This window comes from Microcebus murinus, chromosome 8 (genome assembly GCF_040939455.1).
Source record: "Microcebus murinus isolate Inina chromosome 8, M.murinus_Inina_mat1.0, whole genome shotgun sequence".
NCBI lineage: Eukaryota > Metazoa > Chordata > Mammalia > Primates > Cheirogaleidae > Microcebus > Microcebus murinus.
Genome location: NC_134111.1, coordinates 26,656,248 through 26,680,186, shown reverse-complemented (window position 1 = coordinate 26,680,186; position 23,939 = coordinate 26,656,248). Strand labels below are relative to the sequence as shown.

Below are 23,939 nucleotides of genomic sequence, written 5' to 3'. Positions count from 1 at the left end.
ATGGCTCACACCTATAATCCTAGCACTCTGGGAGGCTGAGATGGGAGGATTGCTTGAGGTCAGCAGTTCAAGACCAGCCTGAGCAAGAGCAAGACTCCATCTCTACCAAAAATAGAAAGAAAAATTAGCTGGGCATGGTGGCATATGCCTATAGTCCCAGCTCCTCTGGAGGCTGAGGCAAAAGGATTGCTTGAGCCCAGGAGTTTGAGGTTGTAGTAAGCTATGACGACGCCATTGCACTCTACCCAGGACGACAGAGCAAGACTTTGACTCAAAAAAAAAAAAAAGAAAGAAAACAAACAAAAAAGAAAAGTGAGACCTGGATGGGAACATTTAAATGGATTTAAAATGACAGTAGTATCCAAAATGTAAATGGCCTTAAAGGTAAATAAAATACAAATGTGCTTTGTACATTTTAATGTGGTACTGATTCTTACAGTCAAAGTTCACTGCCTCTGTTTCTTCACTTCTTACTACTCCACTCTAAGGAAAGTGTTCACCTGGAGTTCACATATGACATCTTTGTTGTTAACTATACTAGCTCTCCCTTAATGCTTATTCACCTTGACCTTTCTATTGCATTTGACATTATGAACTCTCCCCAACCAATACCGTCTTACCACTCCTCCGAAATACTCAATCTTCTTGATATTTTTGTGTTCTTTGCTAACCTTACCATCAACCTTGTCTACCTTACATCACTTCTTACCTGGATTATCATACAGGCTTCCATCTGGCCTTCTAGGTCCTAATCTCTCCTTCCTTGAATCCAGAACAGCAGAGTTACTAATCTTCCAAATATCCATTCTTTAACCTGGCCTCAAAATCCTTTCTTACTTGCAAGGCCTTACTGATCTCCCTGCCTCATTTCTTCCTCTTTCCTCCTAGCTCCTTACACTCCAGAAACACTTGGCTTTTTTATAGTCTCAAATGCATGAAGCCTAACTCCTTTTAGGGTTATACAGTGGGTTACTGTTTACCTGAACTGTTCTTCTTTGGATTTTCCATGACTAGTTGTTTCTTTCATTCAAGTCATACTTTAAGTGTTCCTTGGAAAGGTCTAACCTACTCCATAGACATCCATTTAGACACCTTTGCTTTCTATTTTCTTCAGACCATTTACTACTTTTTGAAAGTTGTATGTATTTACTTCTTCTTCTCTGTCTCTCCCAAATGGAATGTAAGCTCAATGAGAGCAGGAGCTTTTTATTCTACTGTTTTACCTCTAATACCTAGAACAGCACTTAAAGATTAATAAAAATTTGTTGAATGATGAACCCTATAGATCATATCACTTCCAATCCATTCAACTGCATTCCCCACTATTTCTACATAAACACACTTTACAGTCCACATAGGTTGTTCTCACCATCCATGGAATATATTCTCTATTATGTTGGGTGCATTGACCTTTATTCTTCAACCAGGTTATAAGCTTCTAAAAGGCAGAGGCCTCTTTTTATACTTTAATAGTCTTCCATGCCTAGCAGAGTTCTGAGTAGAAACATACCAAGATACATTTGGTATGTATTTAACAAACACTTATTGATTTATTGCCTACTGTAATATTATACACTGCACTACTGAGCACTTTTACATCAGTAGGGCTGAAATGGAAATAAAAATACATTGATATAAAACACCGGCAGGGGGCCCATGGACAGGGACAGGGTGAGAGCTTTCTTTTTTCCTTCTTATTCTATTTAAGTAGTAAATTACAGTTTTCTGGAATGGGATGTGATGAGGAGGATTTGCCTTGGGAAAACATCTTGCTTCCTTATCTATCATTTTAAAGGTAACTGTGAGTGCTGGTCATCTTCCAACTCTAAGGTGCTAAGGTCTATATATATTGTTATTGACTCTTGACACAACCCTAAAAGTCATTTGGGACTTTGCACTCTTTTTTGATCCCTATATATACTCACTGAATCCAAGTCTTTTCCTTAGTAGCATTTATATCCAACATTTCTTTTAAAATTCCATTTGCTTCTTCAAAACCTGGCAAGGTTATGGCTTCCTGGTTTTGTCCTCCCCTCCCCTGTCTTTCTATCTCAAGTTGAACCCAGAATGATTTCCTGTTAGCCCAATTTTCTCAGGTTCAAATTCAGGCCCTCTATCAATGGTTCTACCCTGTCATTTCAGTTTGGTTTTCTGTTGTTTCTAATCTCCTGTTTTGGTTTGGCTGATCTACTTTTTCCTGGTTCTTGGCATGCCTGTTTTCTTCTCATTGCCTTTGTTCATATAATTTCCTTTACCTTTTTTCACCCCATAAGCCAAATCTAAATTCTAAATTTCCTTTGTTGTCCTTTTTGTTCTTTAAGAAGCATTCCTTTAATTTATGTGGATTATTTTCCAGCTTAAAATTGGGAATTTATGATTGAATCCTTCATTATTAATGTTGAATTATCATTTTATGTTTCATATTTTATCTCCCAATGATGTTGTAATTTTCTTGACAATAGGGACTTCATAATTCTTACAATCAGGCACAGCACTGTCACCTCCAAGGATGAACGCATTTGGTTGGGTCATGGCTCCAGAGATCTGGCCAGAATTGCCTGGATCACGCAGATGAACCCTGACTGAAGGAGACGAAGGTTGTGCAATGGGAATCCTTGAAACCAGTGGGACAAAACGGCCTCTGACAGCAATACTTTTCTAGCTAATGCCAAGTGCAATTTCATACATCACTCAGACCATGTAGGCAAAGCTGCAAAAGTCAAAGAAGTCTGATAATGAATAGCTTCATGTAAGTGTGAACTATAAATCAGATGCTGCCAGGTGTGTGAGACAGGAGGTCTGAGTTTGAATTCTCACTTTGTTTCCAATTAGGCTAGGTAACATTGGGTAAGCAACTAATCCTCTTTGGGCTTTAGTTCTTAATCAGTTTAAAAAAGACTTTGAACATCTTTTCATTTTAAAATGAAATGATTAGACTTTAGATTATTTTAAAGACTAGATATTAATAATTTAATTTTAAAATTATATGATTGTATTTCCAAAGCAATGGAATGGCAGCTATAGCCTTTGGAGTTTTTCAGATACCATGGTTAGACTTAAGATATTTTAACCTTACCACAGGTCTTTCTGGATGCAAGTTGAGGAGCTTCTTATGATTTATGATGGTGGTATGGTTTCTACTGAATGCCTATCAATTTCACACCATCCTAAAGTCGAAAATATTGGAAGTTGGGGAGCGTCTGCTGTTTTGCCAGCACTAAATGCACTTTTGACTTACGATATTTTTGATTTATGATGGGTTTATTGGGAGGTAATCCCCATTGTAAGTGGAGGAGCATCTTGTACTTTATTCTGTGGAATAGGATTTACTATAATAGTTTCATATGTAATTAGGAACCTTCACATTCAGCTTTTGGCATTTACTCTTTTCTGTTTCCCAATTTGTGTGAAAGTGGATGGACAGATGGTTTATTAAGCTTTCAAATGCTTGTAATGCTGTTGTTCAATTCAACAATGGTTTTAAACTTTGAAAGTCCACATAGAGCATGGATTTTGTCTAGAACAAAAGATAGTTTTAGTGCTTCAATTTAAGGATAATAATGTTTACTCACATAACTTAAAGCAACTTGTGGATGTAACTCCAAAGGCCTATCAATTTCCTTTATTTTGGTATGTTTCTTAACACATTTCCGCATCACAGCCTAACTCTTCCAAGTTGCAGTTTTCAAAATGAAGTCACTGAATAAGCCAGACATCCAATTACATTTGCACGTTTGCCTTCACCCGAGTCATTTAACCCACAACCCCCTTCCAAATACAAAATCCTCCAATTCAGAGTTATAGGAATTTAAAGAAGGGGACAGATTTCTCATTTTGCAGATAAGAACACAAGATACCTAAGAATCTTGATACTCTTTCTACTGTGTATTTTATAAGTAAAAGAGCTAAAGTGAGTTAGGTTGCAGGGAAAAACATTCAACATTTGTGAATTGTAAGCCCCAATAGAAAATTCCATCCCTAGAAATTTAAGTGGTCCATTAATATATTATCGGATACAGAAAAGTAGAGATGGAACTATGCAAGTCAAAAGATGGTCTCCCCTGCTATACTTTTGCTTTGTGAGTTTTAATTACTCAGTGTGACTCTCTTCCTAAGTGGGACCGCGAACATGTAATTACTGAATACCCAAACTGCATCAGAAGTGTGTTTAGTACGAACTGAAAGGAAGCCCAAGATGTAGGTAAAGGGAAGCACAACCCTGCCAGCAGGGATCCGAGAGGGGTCCAGAGAGAAGGAAATTAGGGCATGTGGGCAAAGCAGGCGCTGAGGAAGTATGAGCTGCAGAGCAGGTACAGGTGGCTGGGAGGGACCCGGAGCGACCGCGGCCCTGGGAAAAGGGGATACAGAGATCAGCAGGAAGAAGGCAGGAGGAAGCCGAGGCGACCTCCTGAGCGGCGTAGACCTTCCACAAGGAAAGAGATGGCGCCAACGTGAGCTTAGAACAGGCCTAGGTGTTGGGGAAAGAGTACGACAAAGTGGACGGGGTGCTGACGAGATGGGAAAAGGTGAGCAGGCAGATGGGAAGCTGAGGAAAGACCGCGTGAAGTGGGCAGGTGCGAGAAGCCGGGCCGGCGAACCACCACGGCTGAACTTGCGAGCGGCGGCGAGCGGCGGGGACCCCGCGCCCGCCTAGTCCGGGCTGCGCAGGGGGCGGAGCCTCGGGCGCGTGGGCGGGCCGAGGGGCGGGGCCTGCGCCTGACGCGCCCGGAGGCCGCGGGCCGGGAGGGGCGGCGGCATCGGCGGCGGCCGCGGGGGAGGGGCACGGCGTCAGCGCGTCGCCGGCTGGGCCGCGCCGGTGGCCAGGAGGGAGAGACAAGGAGGAGGAGGAGGAGGAGGAGGTGAGTAGGCTCCGGGCTGGGGAGCCGCGCGGGCCGGCGGGGAGGCGGGGAGCGCGGCCCCTCCCCTCCCAGGCGCCCGCCTCGCGGGGCCGCGCGGCGCGGAGTTCCCAGAGGGGCCGCGGCGGCGGCGGCGGCGCGGGGAGCCGGGAGGAGGGGGAGGCGGAGCTGAGGCCGCGCGCTTCCCGGGCGCACGCGCTGCGCTCCCTGCGCGGCTGTGCGCCCGGCTCCGGGGGTCCAGGCCTAGGCGTTTCGTTCCGCCTGCAAACTGGCCATTTTCCGATTTCATTTTCTTGGTGTCTACACTTCGTGCGTGCCCACCTCCCCCGGCCTGGCGCGCCGCTTCTTCCTCGCACGGCCTGAGAGGACGGGTGGGGGCGCGTCGCCCTCGCGCGCGGAGAGGGGAGGCCGGGCTCTCCGGCTTGGCCTCGGTAGACGGAGGAGCCTCCTCGCCGACCTCTAGGCTTCCCGGCCGTTGGTCCCTTGCATGCGGGCCCCGAGCCTTCCTGAAGGAAACCTTCACGCCTGGCTCCTTATGGCCCCACTCTCCTGACCTTCCCAGCGCCCCCCACCTCCCATTCTGTGGGCAGAGACCGAAGACCTCACTCTGTCCGCTCCCCCTAATCTCTTGTATGAGGAGTCAGCACGTACGTCTTATTTTCATCGACTTCCAGACAATCCCGTTCTGTTCCGGTGGAAAAGTTCTCAGAATTTAAGTCTTGAGGCTCCAGTAGCAAAGTTGCAGTGATGTATTAATTTAACCTTAGCCCAGAAATAGTGTTTTTTTTCTTTCTTGCAAATACAACTTTCAGAGTCTTCTGAGAACTACGCTGCATTAGATTATCTTTGAGATTCTTAAGTTAGTGCCTTGAGGCCCTGTGATTGGGAGGTTCAAAGAGAAGGCTTTATTTTACACTTTTTCCTCCACCTGTATCACAGTTTGAAATGGAAAACGTGAGTTGATGGTGATTTTCCACACGAGGTGGATTTCACTATGCAGCCCTCAGCTGCAGTGGCTCGCTTTGGTTATTTGGTGCTACCCCTGAAGTTGATTTTAAAGCTTAACATAATGGTCAGGTAAAGGACCTGCTGAAAAAGAAGTTCGGTAATAATTCAATGGAACCATTCTGTTGGATGCTATTAACTTGTTTAGCCTTAAGCTTTAACCATGACAGGAGTTTCATATGGGAACCTACATACCAAGTGCAATATTGAATTTTAGTAAGTGCATTCCAGGTCTGACATGGGATAGATTTCTTCTCAGCTCCCACTCTCTTTTGTTATCCATTTTCCTTAGAATCCTGTACTGTATTTAATAAAACAATTTTAGTATTGAAGGTTGGAGGAGTACCTTTTGAATCGTGAAACTTTGTTTGATGAACTTGAAAACAATGGATAGGTTAAAATCTGCAGCATGATTCTGTAATACGGTAGGAAACAGTACATTTTTTTAGCCTTACTAATTTGAGAAGTAAAGATGGCTTCTTTGATCCTATTTTGAAATCATGTTGACATCTTAAGTTTTTGAACCAGAGAAGTACAGAATTTCTGTAAGGGACCTTAGCAGTGTAATCTAATCCCATTATCTTATAGAGAGAAACTAAGAATCAGTTTTTTGAAGAGATTTAGCAGGAGCTGAATAGAACTAGTTATCTTAATTAAATAACTAGAAAATTCAAACTTCCTCAGTGGATATTCATGTAGAAAAGTTTGATTATGGTACCTTACAAATAATTACTAAATTTTCATTCCCCCCCTTAGCTTGTGATTTGGACCCATTAGATAAAAATGGTATAAATTATTTATAGGTAGGAAGTACTTACATTCTGTCAGTTGAAACATTACTTTCCACTTTTGTTTGAATTTAATAATTCTTTTGCAATTCAGTAATCTTTATTCATATTTTTGATTCAGATAGTCTTTTTCACTTCCAGGAAATTGGTATTTCAAGTCTAAGTTATGGTTTATATAACCTTGATACAGTCATGTGTTGCTTAATGACAGGGATGCATTCTGAGACATGCATATGTGTTATTGTGGGAACATAGAGTAAACTTAAACCTAGGTGATGTAGGCTAATGCACACCTATGCTGTATGGTATATCCTATTGCTTGCTCCTAGGCTATAAACCTGTGCAGCATGTTAATGTACTGAATACTGTAGGCAATTGTAATACAATGGTAAGTGTTTGTGTAGCTAAATAAATCCAAGCGTAAATAACAAAGGTACAGGGAAAATACAGTATAATCTTACAGGGCCACTTTCAGTTGTGTGGTTATTGAAATGTTATGCCATGCATGGCTATAAGGAAGGGAGATCCTGTCAGATGAAATAACCTAATTCCAGCCTCCCCAACATCACTTCCAGACTCCCCAACATCACTGCTTTTAAGTGGGCCTCAAATGTCTAAGTCCTAAGTCTTCACTGGGGTGGGATGAATTTACATCTCCACAGCACAATGTTTAGTGTAGGCATTTAATAAATATTTGTTGTTTTGTATACACTTCCTGGTAAGGGCTTCATGAATGATGGACCATGTCTTAATTCTTCTGCGTATGTCCAGTGTCCAGTATAATGATTACTCTGTAAATGCTTGTGGTCTTGTTGGGCTTGATCAAGTTTATGAAGGTAGCAGAGTGCCTGGAACTCCTGAATCATGATATAGTAAACTTGAAATAACTCATTTCTTTTTTTGTGTTGAACCAAATATTCTGTTATGTTGAATTCCAATACTGAAACAGGTAGTAAGTATCAGGTATTTTAGAAAAATTGGGGGAACAAACTTAACATTGAGCATTTTGTTCTTTAATGTATATTAGTCATTGAAATTGGGAAAGGACACCATTTTTTTTTGTATTTACAACTTTTTTTTTTGAATTTCAATATATTTAGGGTGTACAGTGCAGCCTTGTTACATGGATATATTTTACAATGTGGACACTAGATTTATCACTAATTTAAAGATAATTTTAAAATTAAAATGTGTTCTATTTAGTGATAGAACACATCAGTCAAGCTAGAATAAGTCAAAGTTTACACTGGAGCAAAGTTTGACAACCATATATTGAGTGACCCTGTAATTGTTACTATAGGCCACATTTTAAGCTTGGTTTCACTTTATAAGGATATGTTTTTTATCATATAGACCCTTGTAAGGCACATGACTTTTGGAGTTCAGATTACCTTGGCAAATTGTCCTAAAATGAAACGTTACACAGTTTTAGATTGTATTTGATGTATTGTGTTTCATGTTGGTGATACTTAAAAACACTGTCTTCTTTTTTCCTTAGTTTTTTTCTTATCTCTTCTTTCTTTAGTGGATCATAATAGTATGTTTTGTTTATTTTTTAAAAACTGAGGAAAATTTTCAAATACTTCTTTTGGAAAGTACCACCACTCTGTTCTTTGAATAGCTTTGGTAAAATTTTGGCCATGCAAATGCACGGCCAGTTCCATAGAGTGATTCCTGTTTGAACATGTAGAGTCTTTTAGGTATTAGCCTTCACAGGGACAACATCTTTGGACTACATTCACTTTTTTTCTATCAATACTATTACTGAAAGCAGTTGTACAGTAGAGTAAGTAGAATGATATTTAATTTATAGGAAGCAAATCATCTCATATGTCATCACTGGTTCTTATGTCAGTCTCAGTTTACCTGGTCTCCCCATTGCCAGATCAATCCCTTTCATCCAGACTGAAGATATGTTAAGACCACCCCCTTCCAACACCAATCCCCTACAGCAGGAGGGATCTGGAATTATTCCGGTTCCCTGAACACCTGTTGCTCACAGAGGTATGGTGTCTAACCATACCCTTGGCATGTACTCAGTTTGCCTATGGAAGTTTCAATTTTGAAAAAACACTTCCCATGAGGAGTTTTGAAATAATATAGCATAAACATCTTAACCAAGTGTGTGAGGTATCTAGAATATTTCAATATAGTTACAGATGGAATTAGGATGTAGAATTAGAAAATCAGTGAGAATTGATAAGAATATGTTGTCCTTTTCCCTCATACTCTATAGGATCACACTTCAGTCATTTAGACAGAAGATAATTTTAAAAAAATTTTTTTTTGAAAAGTAACCAGAGGTGCAATTCTACAGACTTTTCATTAGTGGTAAATAGCCCATAGATGTAATATGTTTCTTGTCTGATTTCTTTTTGTATTCCATGTTCCTTGTGGAACTGTAACCTTGTCTTAAGCCTTTTCAGGCGCCCTAGCATCCTGGTCATCTTCCTCCTCTCAGGGAGTTAGGGCCTGTTCTTGTCCACAGGTGGGTGGTTGGGGTCTTGCAGAGCCAAAATGCTGTGATTTTTCTGTCTTTGTCGTCTCTCAGTTTTGAGCTTTCATTTGATCAAGTGTGTGTTATACATTCCTATAGCATGGTCATTATCTGTCTTTCTAAGACTATGTGTACCCCAAGGGTTGGGACTGAATCTGTCCTGTTCCTGGCAGTGTCCTCAGCACTGGCACATAGCAGATGATACATAAATATTGCTTACATAGAAATTCATCCCAACAGTAAGTTCTGTTAGTGTGGAAAGCCAACGTTCATATAGAAATTTAAAGTTCATTCAAGAAGTTTAGACATATCATCGCCTCCATTAGTACTAGAGAGTATGTGTATTTTAAATTATAGGCATATCCATATAAAAAATGGCTTCATCAGTCACTTGATGAAGGACATTTACTTAAGAAGAAAAAGTATAATTTTCAGTATGTTGCATTTTAAGGCATTGAACATTTCAATTTTTCTTGAGTTTGATATGTTTATATTTTTTACACATAGAAGTTTTGTGTCACTATAAAGAAGTGAGTTTAATAGCCCTATTTTTGTTCATTAGTAATTATATACTAAAGAGTAAATTCTCATTAAAAGGACCTTAAATGCCTGCTCATAAAAATGAGAATTCTTTGATTTTGTGCTCCATACAATCACAGTTATTGTATTGAGGCAAGTCATCAAACTCTTTATAGTAGTCTAAACCTTTAATTTGGTTTCAGAACAGTAGTTGTGTATTGAACACCCAAATTACCATGTCTTTAACAAGTAATGCAAACACTTTGTATTAAAAAGGTAATGACCATAACTTTTCTTTTAGAATTTCTCGTGCTATTTTTTTTAAAGAGGACTTTTGAACTAAATTTCCCGTGAAGGCCAGAAATCTCGTATTTTTAATGACAGTGGAATGTATGTGTATGTGTAGAGAAGAGGAGGTGGTAATTTTTGTAGTGGTATTTTTAAGTGGACAGTTTACTAATTATGTTGAGGTAAACACTTTACAACTCTAAAAGGAAGACTTCAATTATCTGAATGAAATGAGGTACATGAAATTAATTCAGATAAGTGGGGGAATTCTTAGTGTAAATGATGCATGTCAAGAGACATGACCTCAATCTTGATTTTTTTTTTCTGTATATCTGTCAGCTGCTTTTATATTACTAGATGGTGATTCTTTTTGGTTATGCTAGGAATCATTGATGGAAGGAGGTAAAGTTTCTCTGTAGTCTCTTTTTCCCTTTGCTGCAGGAGGAATCCAGAGTGTGGTATTCTGTGACGAGTAAGATTGCTCATCTCTCCCCTGTACTGCCTGCCGTTTTAGGTGGTAGACCACAGAGCTTCCATTTTGTCACCTTCCCGTCAAACGTGGGGACTCCTTGAAAATACGATTTGTTTGAAATTAAAGCCACACTCCCCTGTCCAATCTCAAGATGTTATACTTCCTAAAAGTTGAGTTACAAGTTGTAAGAGTGAATTGAGTTGGATAAACTTTGATTTCTTCTCTTTCCCCCTTAGGGTTTAATATTAAGCAACCATCTTGCAGTGTAGGCCCTTAAAATAGAAACAAACATGGGGCATGACCCCACCTCAATAGGTCCTAACTGGAAATGGAAATTTTACTGATTAGAGTTTAGCAAAGTTAGGAAAATGATATCTGCTGCAATTTACTAAGCTTTGTAGCATTCCTGGGCTACTGGCATCTGAAAGTTACTGTGTAATGTGTAGAGTGCCTGTGTGTCTATGATGATACCGTCTTCTAGGCATTTTGTTTGTTTTTAAATGGAAGCAGGATTGTCTCAGCCACAGAGATGTGTGCTAAAGCCTTTCTAAGTGATTTTACTTCTTTGTTTAACATTACCTATAAGTTCTGTACTTAAAGCACTTGAAAACATGGCTCTTTATTATCACTGTGCACCAGGTTTTTTTTTCTTTTTCACCTCTTGGTCATTAGGATACAAGATGATTCATATCTTGATTGCCTTGAGTAGATTGAGTATAATATCAGCAAGTTCTGTAGCCAGACCTCGTGAAAAATTCCTAGGTTATTGCTTGAGACATTCTTAAATATATGCAGATACTGTGACTGAAGATTTTGGGCTTCAGGGTAAGTCCAGACTGATTTTTAACTCTACGATTTATGAGCAGCATGCCTTTGGGGGAAGTTACTTTACTTCTCTCAGTTTCAGTTTTCTCATCTATAAAATGGGGTAATATCACTTGACAGTCTTGAGTCTTTTTTTTTTTTTTTTAAGAGTAATCTCAGTTGCATTAATTTGTTGTCATATTCAGATAGTGTGAATAAATGGATTGACTAGAGCAGTGGTCCCTAACCTTTTTGGCACCAGGGACTGGTTTCATGGAAGACAATTTTTCCGTGGGTGAGGGGATGGTTTTGGGATGATTCAAGCACATTGCATTTGCTGTGCAGTCAAACCTCTCTGCTAATGATAATTTGTATTTGCAGATGCTCCCCAGTACTAGCATCACTGCCTCAGCTCCACCTCAGATCATCAGGCATTACTTTCTCATAGGGAGTGTGCAACCTAGATCCCTTACATGAGCAGTTTACAGTAGGGTTCATGCTCCTCTCAGAATCAAGGGGAGTGGCTGTAAATTCAGATGAAACTTCACTTGCTCCTGACTGCTCACCTCCTGCTGTTCATCTGGTTCCTAATAGGCAGGCCACTGACTGGTGGTACTGGTCCGAGGCCCCAGGTTTGGGGACTGCAGGTCTAGAGTGTACCGTCTTAAAAGGAAGTGGGTTTTGTTCCATTTGAAGACAGGGTTAATCAAATTAGTAAAAATCTTTCTAAATAGAGGTCTTGTTCAGTTGACTTTTAAACTATGTAAGACTCTAGTAACTATCAGTCTATTTGTATACCAATAATCTACTTATAGCAAGGCAGAGTGTTGTTGTACTCTGGACTCAGACAGACTTGGATTTGTGTGTAGATTATCCACTACTTTCTACTTGGTAACCTTTGCCAGGGTACTTTACCTGTTTGATTCAAAGTTTTGGCCTGTAAAATTAGTAATAAAGATATAAAGAATAATAAAGAGTAAAAAAAGGATAATAAAAATGTTGTGAAGACTTAAGAGATTAAGGTATCCATAATACTTTGTTATGCTTGAATCCAGTAAATATTGGTTGTGGTTATTGTGACCTTGGACAAGTGACTTCCCCTTACTTCACCCCAGTTTTACTCATCTGTAGCCTGAGTATAACAGCTAACTAATAGGGTTAGTATGAGAATTAAATGAGATAATACATGTAAGTACTCACTAACTGTTGATTTCTATTGTTATTTATTATTGTTATTTATTCTATTCAGTTTCAGGACAGATTAGACCAATTTTGAGTTAAAATTAAAGAATTCATGCAGATATTTAATATATTTTTATGATTCACAAGCACATTCATTAATTGTGGATTGTGGATACTTACTATGGATTTGGAATGGCAACTTATTCATAACTTTCAGTGTTTCCTTAAGACATCAGTTCTCAAATTGTGTTGTACAGACCCATGTGGGTAACTGAAGTAAAAACTATTCAGGGGATCCATGAGGTAAAGACTATTATCATAGTAGTGCTAACTTTTTGCCTTTTCTACTGCTCTAATATTTGCTCTGCTGGAGCAAAAGCAATGATAGGTAAAACTGTGGCATCTTAGAAATTAAATGGTAGTGGTACCAAACTGTACCAGTAATCATGGTATTCTACACTGCCATACATTCACAGAAAAAAAAAAAAAAGCTAATTCCACTTAGGATGAAAGTGAAAAGTTATTGCTTGATGAAGTAGTAGCAAGTATTAATTTATTAAGTCTTGACCGTTGAGTGTATACTTTGTTTTTACTATTTGGTGTGATGAGATAGGAAATATGTAAAAAGTACTTCTGCTGCATGTCCAGAGTATACTGCTTGTCTAGAGGAAAAACCTTACGTGATTTTTTTTGAGTTGCTAGTGAAACTAGCCACATTTTTCATGCAACATCATTATTGCTTGAAAGAATGAATACCAAACTGTGATTATTTAGACTTAGTTATTTGGTAATCATTTTCTTGAAAATGAACAATATGAGCCTGTCATTTCAAGGAAAACAACTGACACTCTTTGTTGCCAGTAATAAATTTCAAAGTCTCAAGTGAAAATTAAAATTTTAGAAAACTTGTGTTACCTGCTGTGCTGTTGTCAGCTTCCTAATATTTGAGATATTTTCCTGATGAGATGGGTGGTGATATTAATGAATGAGAGTTTTTGCTATTGTATGAGTTGTGTCAATATTTGTAATATCTGCATAACTAAATGAACTGATATATTCAAAGTGACCAGTGTTTGAAGTTGTGGGTAAAGGATTCTTTCAAAAAGCAAGTAACAGAATACAGAAAGTTCATATGTATTTGATTCCATATTATAACTAACTTTTAAGAAACTCCTATTGTCAAGTTTTGGTGTACTATCAAAAAAGAACATCTACAGTTATCGAATAAGCTATTATCACATGTATTTTTTCTCACTATGCATTTGTGTGAGGCTGTTTTTTTCATGTAGCTCAGTCAAAACAACATATCACAACTGATTTAATGTAGAAGCAGGTATGAGAATCCTGCTGTCTTCTATTAAGCTAGAGCTAAAAGAAATTTGCAAAACCTGTATAATAGTATCATTTTTTTCACTGCTTTTTTTCTGTTTTAGAAAGTAATTATTTTTCACAAAAAGTGTTGTCTTATTCAATATATTACATTTTAAAATGAATTAGTAAATGCTCAAAATTTTTCTCATTTGATTTCTTATATGGTAAATAGTGATAATTATTTGGAAAAATAATTATTTGAAAAGATATGAAATACCCACATAAACAAAATCTCTTGGGAAGACTCAGTAATTTTTAAAAACACAAAGGAGTCCTTATACAAAAAGTTTGACAATGGTTTCTTTAAGGGAAGAAGCTAGACTCATCAGATGAGTTAAACGAATACTCAAAATTTTTAATTTTTCAATATTCCTTTGGAATATGGATTATATGCCTCTAGTTTCTTTCCTGTTTGTAAGGGGATGTCACTGGACTTCTGTGACATTTTCCAAATGGGCAGAAGGTTCCTGAATGTGTTTTTAATGAAAATTTTTATTTAAGATTGATGCTACCTGTATGGTTGCTGCCCAAAATTGAGTTATGGTTGTTGTCATTCCTGGCAGCCAATTCATGCTTGACATCACTCTTTTGGTTGTGAGGTATACATGCAGTTTCAGAGCTGTTCACCATGGCAGGTGAACCATTGCTTCAGGGTTGTAGTGAAACACTTTGCTGATGGGGGTAGTGGGGGGAGGGAGATCATTTGAGCCCCACAGTTTGAGTCCATCCTGGGCAACAATGGCGAGACGACCTTGTTTCTCTTTGGAAAAAAAAAAAAAAAAAAAAAAGTGCTGTTTTCTCTGAAGTCTATACACCAGGCTATTCTGTCCTGACATTTCATAGCTACTTTCTAGTGCAGTCAATCCACAATTTATTAAAGTGTTTGTGAATTATTTGTAACAATATATTATAATATGAATTACAGGTAGGTTCTGTAGTACCATTAATACTATGGACATTTTAGCCTCATTGTGTACTATTAACATCTTTCTGTGGGGGAATTCTATTTTGGCTCCTAGATATCTATCCAAACTTGTTTCTCCATTGCAGTCCAGCAGTGGCAGGAAACCCCTCTTTTCCTCACAATTGTAATTGGGTTGTTAAAGCTTTAATAGCAATAAGAGAGGCATTTCTGAAGCAATGCTTAGGAGACACAGTTACCGTGGGTGGAGGGTAGGTAACATGCTCAGATAAAGCAGATGTAAAAACTTTGGGCTACTTACTAGCAATGGTGGAGAGAAAAAAGAGAAGGGAGATTCTGGATGCTCCTTAGAGGTGGTATATTCTCTTTTGGAGCAGGTGCTAAAAAATAAGAGATGTTTTAAGCTGAGTATTTCTAGGTTGAGAAATCTGTCTATATAGAGTTATATTTTGTTGTGCTCTTGTGTTTAGTTATGGTGTGAACTGAGCTCAAGTAACAGGATGACAGGCCAATTATGAAGGTTGAACTAATCTTAGGTGAGAAGTTTGAATTATAAAAAGAAAGTGATGAACTCCAGCGGGAGTCATGATCAGGAGGAGTATTGGAGGCCAGAGGCTTGTTGGAATATGCAGGCTGTTCACAAGGGGCCCCAAACAAATCTACCTTATAGGGTGGTTTTCAGGAGGCAGGTATAGAACTGATGATTAGCTGGCACACAGTTCAAAGAATGCCGTGACTTAGCCCATTGCCATTGGGTCTCTGGCAGGAAATAGACTTTTAAGACATAATCCAGTACAGGAAGTCTATTACGGAGAATGATTGTTATAAAGCAGAAATCCACAACCAGGAGAACTTGGAGAAATGGAATAGACCAACACTGGAGAATTGGAATTTGAGCTTTTGTTCTCTTCTTGGCCAAGGTAAATATCGATCCCTTGGATTGAGGCAAGGCTGAGCCAAAGGGGAGGACAAAGTGACTAGAGCTGGATACATTTGAGTAACAGGCCTGGCTTAACAAATATTTCTTAATTGAATGGATTGAAGTAAGGCAGGGGAACATTATAGTCTTTTCACTTAGTTTCTTCATGCAGCAGACACTAGGTATAATATTACCTGCCCACCAAAAAATCATCTAGGCCAGGGGTTGACAAACTTTTCCTAAGGACAAGATAGTAACATAGTAAATATTTTAGGCTTTATGGGTTATATGGTCTCTGTTATACCTGCTCTAGTCTGCCACTATAGTCTGAAAGCAGCTGTAGAAAAATCCATAAATGAAGGAGCATGGTTGTGTTTCAGTAAAGCCTTACTTATGGGACTGAAATTTGAATTTAATGTAATTTTCGCATGTCACAAAATATTAATCTTTTTTAAAAACTTTTTTTTTAATCATTTAAAGATACAAAAACCATTCTTAGATCACAGACATATAAGAATAGGGAGCCAAGAATTTGGCCCCTAGGCTCTAGTTTGCTGACCCTTGTTTAGGCAAATAAATGATTATCAGTTATAATGCCGACAGCTTAGCATTGCTGAAATAGATGTTTTCTAGGACAATGCTGTTGGTGACACTGTCTTGTTTTATAGGTGACACTGATGATAACAATCCATTCAAGAATTTAGATGTGACATCTGCAGCAGGTTCAAATCTCTCAGCTGTAAGACAAACTGGATACTTCATAAGGATTGTCATCTATTATACACTGAGCCAAAATTCATTACTGAAATTGGGTGAGCTGCCTGCTGGGTCCAGTGATGCACTAGTAGACAAAGAAGTTGAAAAAGAAGTCTGGCATATTCTTTGGATGACTGGCAGAGTGTGACACCATTATGGCATCAAGCCCTACTGTGATTCCAAGGACTTCGTGACTAAAAAAAATAAGAAGACTTTTTTTTGGTGGTGGTGGTTGGTGGGGTTTAAGTAAATTTGATCTTTACTTGGGGATTGTGTAATGTATTATCATTCCATGATGATATACAGTAATGGCTTTGGTAATAGAGCTTTAAGAATCCTGTTTTTATTTATGAAACTTAAATAGTTACAACCTTTTAGTATTGGGTTCTCTTACTTTGAGGGAAATATAGTAAAGAAAAACATCTGTCTACTAAAAAGGTTAATGTAAAGACTATGATTTTCACTGGAAGTGTTTGGGAGATTCTTGAAATTGTACCTTCACATATAAAAATATGTTTCTATTTGCAAAAAGCTGTTATACTCAGAATTTTCTAGGAAAATATCCTTTTGAGTAGACTCTTATACTCAATAGTAAGTAGATAATCATACTGTATAGTATTAGTGTACATAGAACAGTTGAATTCATAAATTAATATTTTCAGACCTATTAACTAAATTTATTTAAAATGGTTTAGCAAGCAGATATGAACTGGAAATAAACCTATACACCTATGTATTGTTTTTTAAAGAACTATTGAATTATAGGAAAACTGGAATGTCAAATATTCTCTATACCAAATCAATGTTTTATTTGGTAAGAGTCCCTGCTGTTGGTATACATCTATTTATACTAGTAATAGAGGATTTCAAAGCAGTGCTGGGAAATGAAGTGGGTGGATTCTCTCAAAGTTGAATTTTCTCATTTTTCCTTCAGTAAATCTTCAACATTTTTTTCATCTTAGCATTCAACAAAAACTCTGACAGCCTAGGATATAAAACACAGATTACATTTTATATAGCTCATACAGCTCATCTACAAAGAGTAAAAAGGTTCCCTCATGACTTACCTTGAAATCTTTATTCAAAGCGTATACTATTCAGTTTGTCAGTGTGCCACTGCCATTACTGCGTGTCTTTGGTCAGAGTGCAGTGCAACTTAACATAGCCATCCTGCTAGGAAAAAGATCTGCAGGTTGCTGGACTGTGGAAGTTACACACATCTAATTTACAAGTCAGATTGGAGATTAGAATCATACGATAGCTTTATGTGGAATTGATTTCATTTCATGGTTTTTAAGCTGTTTTTTCCTTGAAAGCAGTGCCTGTAACTGACAGACAGGTGTGTTGTAGCATTTGAATACCTTAAACTCTTTTGAATCTGGAATGAAAGGAATGTTCTTATAGATGGTTAGATCCTAAAACTCAGTGATTTTGAATTAAATTACCCTGTCATTCATTTATTGTGCCATAATTGAACTACTTTGGGGATTGGACTTGGAATTACTATGATTAACATTTGGAAAACTTTGTCATTTTTAAATATAAGTCCCTATAGGAAGGACCATGTTGTGTGTGTGTGTGTGTGTGTGTGTGTCTGTGTGTGTTTAAATAAAGCAGCAAGCACCTTTTTATCTTGTAGATAAGATATATTTAATAAAAATATGGATTTGAGAAGCTCTTTGTGGCTTTATGGAAGCCCTTGATAAGGGGGAAGGAACTAAATAGAACACTGTAGATTGCAGTTATTTTTTTCTTTTAAGGCAAACCGTTTTCAAAATACAATACAGAAGAATACGTAAATACAGCTTGATAGGTTGCAGTTATTTTTAATTTACCTGTTCATATTGAAATTGAGAACCATCTCATAAAAGTGAGATTAAAAAGTTTTTCACTGCAGAGTGCATGGTGGTGTTTATTGAATTTGAGAGCCCAGTTCCAAAAAAGCATCTGTGTTAAACCTTTTAGATGGTTCTTGAGCTGTTTAATTGATTTGTTGAGTATAATCAAGAGAAGAAGAGAATCCAGGTGTTTAAAACTAGTTTGTATCAGGGATCAAAAGAGTATTTAATTTTATCCTCCCCTACTCCCTTGTGTGATGAGGTATTACAAATTACTTTATGAGATGACAAAACATTGAGATTTGGAGGTGCTGGAGTAAGGATATCAGTGGAATAGAGTGGTTTGTTATTATCATGGACCCTCTGTTGAAAGTCTCCTGTATATTAGACATTGAGTAAGACACTTGGCATAAATTCTGTTCTTTCCACAACCTTGAAAGCAGGTGCACGTTCACCAATTTCCTGATGAGCAAACTAGAAGTTAAATGGTATATCCAAAGTCTTAGAGTAAGAAGTGAAATAGAGTCTTACAGTATAGCTAGTGGCTCATTTCGTGCAGAGGCCTTTTCTGTCCGGTGATTGTCTGATGAATGAAGAAATAAAAAAGAAATCTGAAAGGCCAATATACATTATGAGAAGATTTTAAAGTTACCAGCTTTTAACATCAGTGGCTTCATGTTGGTGTTGTAGAATGACATTGGAGCTTTCTTGAAGCAGTGGCATTCATTTGCAAATATTATATGTGAACTCTAGAACTGAACCATCTAATGGGTTGCCTTTGATATTGGTATTGCATAGTATTATATAACTCCTTTCAGGTATAAGTGATGCCGTGGTATAAAATTCATATCTGAAGGGTAGGTGATAATGAACTATCACAGAAACTGATAGAAGCTGAATTGGATCTACTCTAAATAGAATGTGTAGAAAAAGTACTTGAAAGAGAACTGGTTTAAGCTGTCCGATGACTACCAGTTTGGTATACAAGAGTGATAACAGGTTGAGCGGTGGCTCACGCCTGTAATCCTAGCACTCTGGGAGGCTGAGGTGAGCGGATCACTCAAGGCCATGAGTTCGAAACCAGCCTGAGTGAGACCCCATCTCTACTAAAAAAAATAGAAAGAAATGAATTGGACAACTAAAAATATATAGAAAAAATTAGCCAGGCATGGTGGCACATTCCTGTAGTCCCAGCTACTTGGAAGGCTGAGGCAGTAGGATCGCTTGAGCTCAGGAGTTTGAGGTTGCTGATGCCATGGCACTCTAGCCCAGGCAACACAGTGAGACTCTGTCTCACAAACAAGTAAATAAATAAAAAAGAGTGATAACAGAGGATAATGATACCAAGAATCTCTTTAAAATGAGAACTGTAAATGTTTATAGGCTTTACAAACAGATACAGCCTTCTAACAAAATAGCCTCTCCTTGGAAAGGACACATTCAGCCCTTTGGTTAGGAACATTGCCTTAGCAGCAGCATTTTTAAATGTAAAAGACAACTGTGCAATAGGGCTTTGGAGTCAAATGATCGATCCAGTTAATGTTTCTTTTAGGTATAGAGTGAAATGATACAGGATCTTTGGCTTTGTCATTGGTCCCCAAGGAAGAGTGAAGTAAAGCACAGCTAAGGTGATAGTGTGGTAAAGTAGCCTAAACATGAATACTTTGGCATCTTGGTGAGGGATATTGTGATGAAGATAGGACAGGTAAAAATTATCGAAATTATCGAACTCAATGTTAAAATGGAAAATACTTTTCGAATTGTTTAAAAGTATAGAGAAAAAAAGCCAACAGGTCACAGGCAAACAAATGAGGAAGTTTCACAAAAGGTAAGAAGTAGGAGGGCTATTCAAGAATGAAGAGGTTGTATGATAGAGTTTTTACTCAGAAAAGGAGAAAATTTGGGAAGAGAGATTAGGAAAAGTGATTTAAAAATAGGTGTTATTGAAAAAAGCTAGTGAGCTGCTCAGAGATTGCTAGGAGGTATAGAAAATACTAGATAAGAGGGAAAAAGTTGTCTTTTCATGAAGTTCTGTTCATATTCAAAAGTGACCACTTTCTTTAGGTAAGAGCCTTCCATGAAAAACATGCTGATTACTTCTGTTCATTCTGTGAACCCGTACAGATGTGTCTATAGGCTAAAATTATACTTGTATCTTGTGATAGTGGGTAAACACTTTTGACTTGGATTTGTGGTTTAGAATCTGAGTTAGGCTATAAGTTTTTATGATTTATTAACAATGTTATTTTCAGCTTTTTGGTAAGAGATTACACTTTACGTTAACTATCTTTGACATCCTCTAGAAGTAGATATTGGATATGACATTTAAAATCGACTTTATTGAGTATAATTTATATGCAATATAAATTATACTGCATTTAAATGCATTAAATTAACACATTTTTAAGTGGGTTCGTGTACACACATTTTTAAGTGTACAGTTCATGAATTTCAACATATGTATACACCCATACCCTTCATTTCAAGAAATGGAACATTTTTATCACCACTGGAAGTTCTCTTATACTCTGTTTCAATCCATCTTTCCCTCTTTTCTCCACAGGCAGCCACTATTCTGATTTCTATTTCCATAGCCTGTTCTTGAACTTCATGTACATGGAATCATAGAGTATATATACTATTTTGTATCTTGCTTCTTTTCTCCAATGGAATATTTTTGAGATTTATCCATGTTGTTGCTTGTATTAGTGGTTCATTCTGTTTTGCTTCTGAGTAGTGTTCCATTTTTACCATAATTTGTTTACCATTCTTTTATTAATGAGCATTTGACTTTTTCTGTTTTGCTTCTGAGTGGTGTTCCATTTTACCATAATTTGTTTACCATTCTTTTATTAATAAGCATTTGACTTTTCCCCTGTTTTTAGGCTATTGTGAATAAAGTTGCTGTAAATAGAGTTTTTGTGTAAATCTTTCTGTGGACGTATATTTTAATTTTGCTGGGTGAAATACCTAAGAGTGGAATGATTCTGTCATAGGATTGGTGTATGCTTATATGTATAACTTTTCCAAAGTGGTTGTACCTATTTCTGCCATGCATTGTTAGTTCAAGTCTGTAGGTCTCTGTACTTTGAATTAAGAAAAGATACTGGTTTGTACTAAGTCATTTTTCTATAGCCAGAGAACCTATCGGAGTGTTCTTCATGTAATAGCTGATATCTATTAGAAATTTAAAAAATAAATTTAGTTTTTTAAAGGAAGCTCAATAAGTTAAAATATATCTAAGGTTGACTATTAAGTAGATATGCTGTTATTGACTTGGTTGTACATAGTTTATTTTCATTTTATTTTGTAGGTAACGTATATTTTAGTCTGAATTCTAATGTGGATATTCCTCATTTTATGTAGTTGGATCTTCATTAAATGTACATGTAATTAAAAGGGATGTTTTAAATATGGATAATACTAATATATAAGATAAAATTTATGTGACCAGGTGAGGAATCTCCTTTTTTACCTTTCCTTGATGTGTTTAGTCAGTAGATCTTCCTGCTTTATTTGTAAATCTGTATTTCACATTGAGTTGCTTAAAATGAGAGGTCCCTTATAACAGAAAAGTGGGGAATTACATCTTAGATAATAGGATGATGACTAGGAGTTCATTGTTTCAGGATTTCAGCTAAAGCTCAAAGCTGAAAGCAAAGGGTAGTAAGTAACCCTGTGTTCTAAAGAGGGATGTGGAGCTTAGTAAAAAAGAGTAGAATTGGTTCACCTGCAACACCCATTTCCCACATATAGGAGAAATTAGAAAAGAGAGATTAAAAGTGTCATGTGAAGAGTTGTTAATCTGGTGGGCAGTTAATTCTGTGGCATTTCCATTTCCCCCCAAATGGACCTTTTGTTTCTAGCCCAGGTGTGTCTGCCAGAAGTGTAGATTGGTATTTAATTTGTCTGGATATTTAATGAGCTGCAGAATCTTGTTTCCTGATACTGCAATGCCACCTTCCAGAGAGTTTTTGAGAGAGCATGTCATATATTCCTGAGAATTTGGGGCATAAACCTGAACATAGACTTGTTCCTGGAGGTGGGGAGAATGACTGGAGCCAGCTGAGATGGCATGTTGAGTGGGGCAGTAATGGGAGGAGTCTGTAATTTTCCCTCTGCTGTGGTAAAAAGGCAGGAGTTTTTTGTGGTGTAAGCGGACATGGTGGGAGGTAACCAAGCTTGAATTATCTTGATGGATCCTGCCAAAGAGGGTTGCTTGCCATATGAGGGGACTATGGGTGGCATAGTGAGAGGTCAGCCTAAGCATGCATCCTCCACATGAAGGAACTATGCAGGATGGAGGGGTGAACCTCTTTTCGTTTGTTGTAACTGATGGCCACCCTGCCATGAAGCCACTTGAGAGTGACTGAGAAGCAGTGGGATTTATCTGGGATATTATTGAGAGATGGGGAAGTGAGATCAGGAAAAGTATGTTTGAAGAAGTGATGAAAGGAAACCAAAGCATATATCCCATTGAGTTCAGTCCATTTGGCCAGTTTCCTGGTTAATAAGATTTTAGTGTAGTCGACGAAACCTTTAGTGAATACTTAAACAGAATATGTAAGGTAGTGTATGCCCTAGGCATTTTATGGAAGGCAAAGATGATTATGACATTTTCTGTCCTCAGGGAGCGTCTGCTTTAGTGTACATAGCTGAAGTTAATTCATGGCAGAATGACATAGATGCTCTAAATGTGAAAGTGGCAGTGCTGTGGGAATGTGGAAAGAACAGAGGTTCAGGGCAGGCTTTGTGGAGAAGGCTGAGTTTGGGCTGAACCTTGAAAGAAGAGAAGGATATCATATGGGAAGAGAGGCGTTCTGGCTTGTAAGAATTAAAGCCATGGAATTAGGAATAAATAGGAAGAGGTAATGCTTATTCATCTTGGACAGATGAAAATTTTACTTTTTAGAAAATGATTTCAACCACCAATTAATCACGCTTGCTGAGTTATAATTCTAGTTGAACCTTGGTGTTTTTACCTATCATTTGTGCTTTTCTTTAGTAATTCACAAGGTGTCTTTCTTTTCTTTTCTTTTTTTTGAGACAGTCTCGCTTTGTTGCCCAGGCTAGAGTGAAGGTGTCTTCCTTTATAAGAGATATAGTGTGCACTGTCATGTTGGAAATGTTACTCGCTTTAGATGGTTATAAGCATCAAAACCAAACTTCTAAGTCTAATCATAAAGTCTATTACTGTCCTTGATTTAAAACAGTAAGATGTAGAGAAGATGATTTTTACATATGATCCTAAGAAGCATTTGGCAGTGCAATTAGTTTCATAACAAGTGATTATTTTTTAAAGCCTTACTAGAATAAGAATGAGTATCTTGATGCTAGTGTCACTTTTAAATAGCTATGGCTCCAGGAATGTGTCTGTTCATGTTATTATCTTAGATATACACCTTATCTGTCCATATTGCTGTACTTCAGATGTGAAAGTAAAAATGAAGGTGTGAAGTGCTTAGCAGACTTGTATGGATTTATGTAAATCAGAAAACACACAAACAGTCCATTAGTCTCAGTGCTGAGACTCTGATGTTTTAAATTCAAGTATGGATTATTTCCTGAAAGTTTCACGCTCACACATACCATCATATCCACTGATTTAACTTTGCAAAAAAGAAAAACTTTATTTCTCTGAACTCCAGACACATATCTAATTGTCTTGTGACATCTCTATATGAATATTTGAAGATATATGAATCTTAAAATGCTCAAAACT

The 23,939-nt window shown here is 37.7% G+C and overlaps 1 protein-coding gene across 1 annotated transcript in view; it reads left to right on the top strand.

Annotated features, from left to right (window-relative positions):
* Positions 1-4,778: 4,778 nt before the first annotated feature.
* The window catches only part of QTMAN (queuosine-tRNA mannosyltransferase), a 361,975-nt gene continuing 342,814 nt past the window's right edge, over positions 4,779-23,939 (top strand). Inside the window, 1 exon segment of the mRNA XM_012744761.3 lies at positions 4,779-4,859. The gene's annotated coding sequence lies outside the window, so the exon portion shown is untranslated.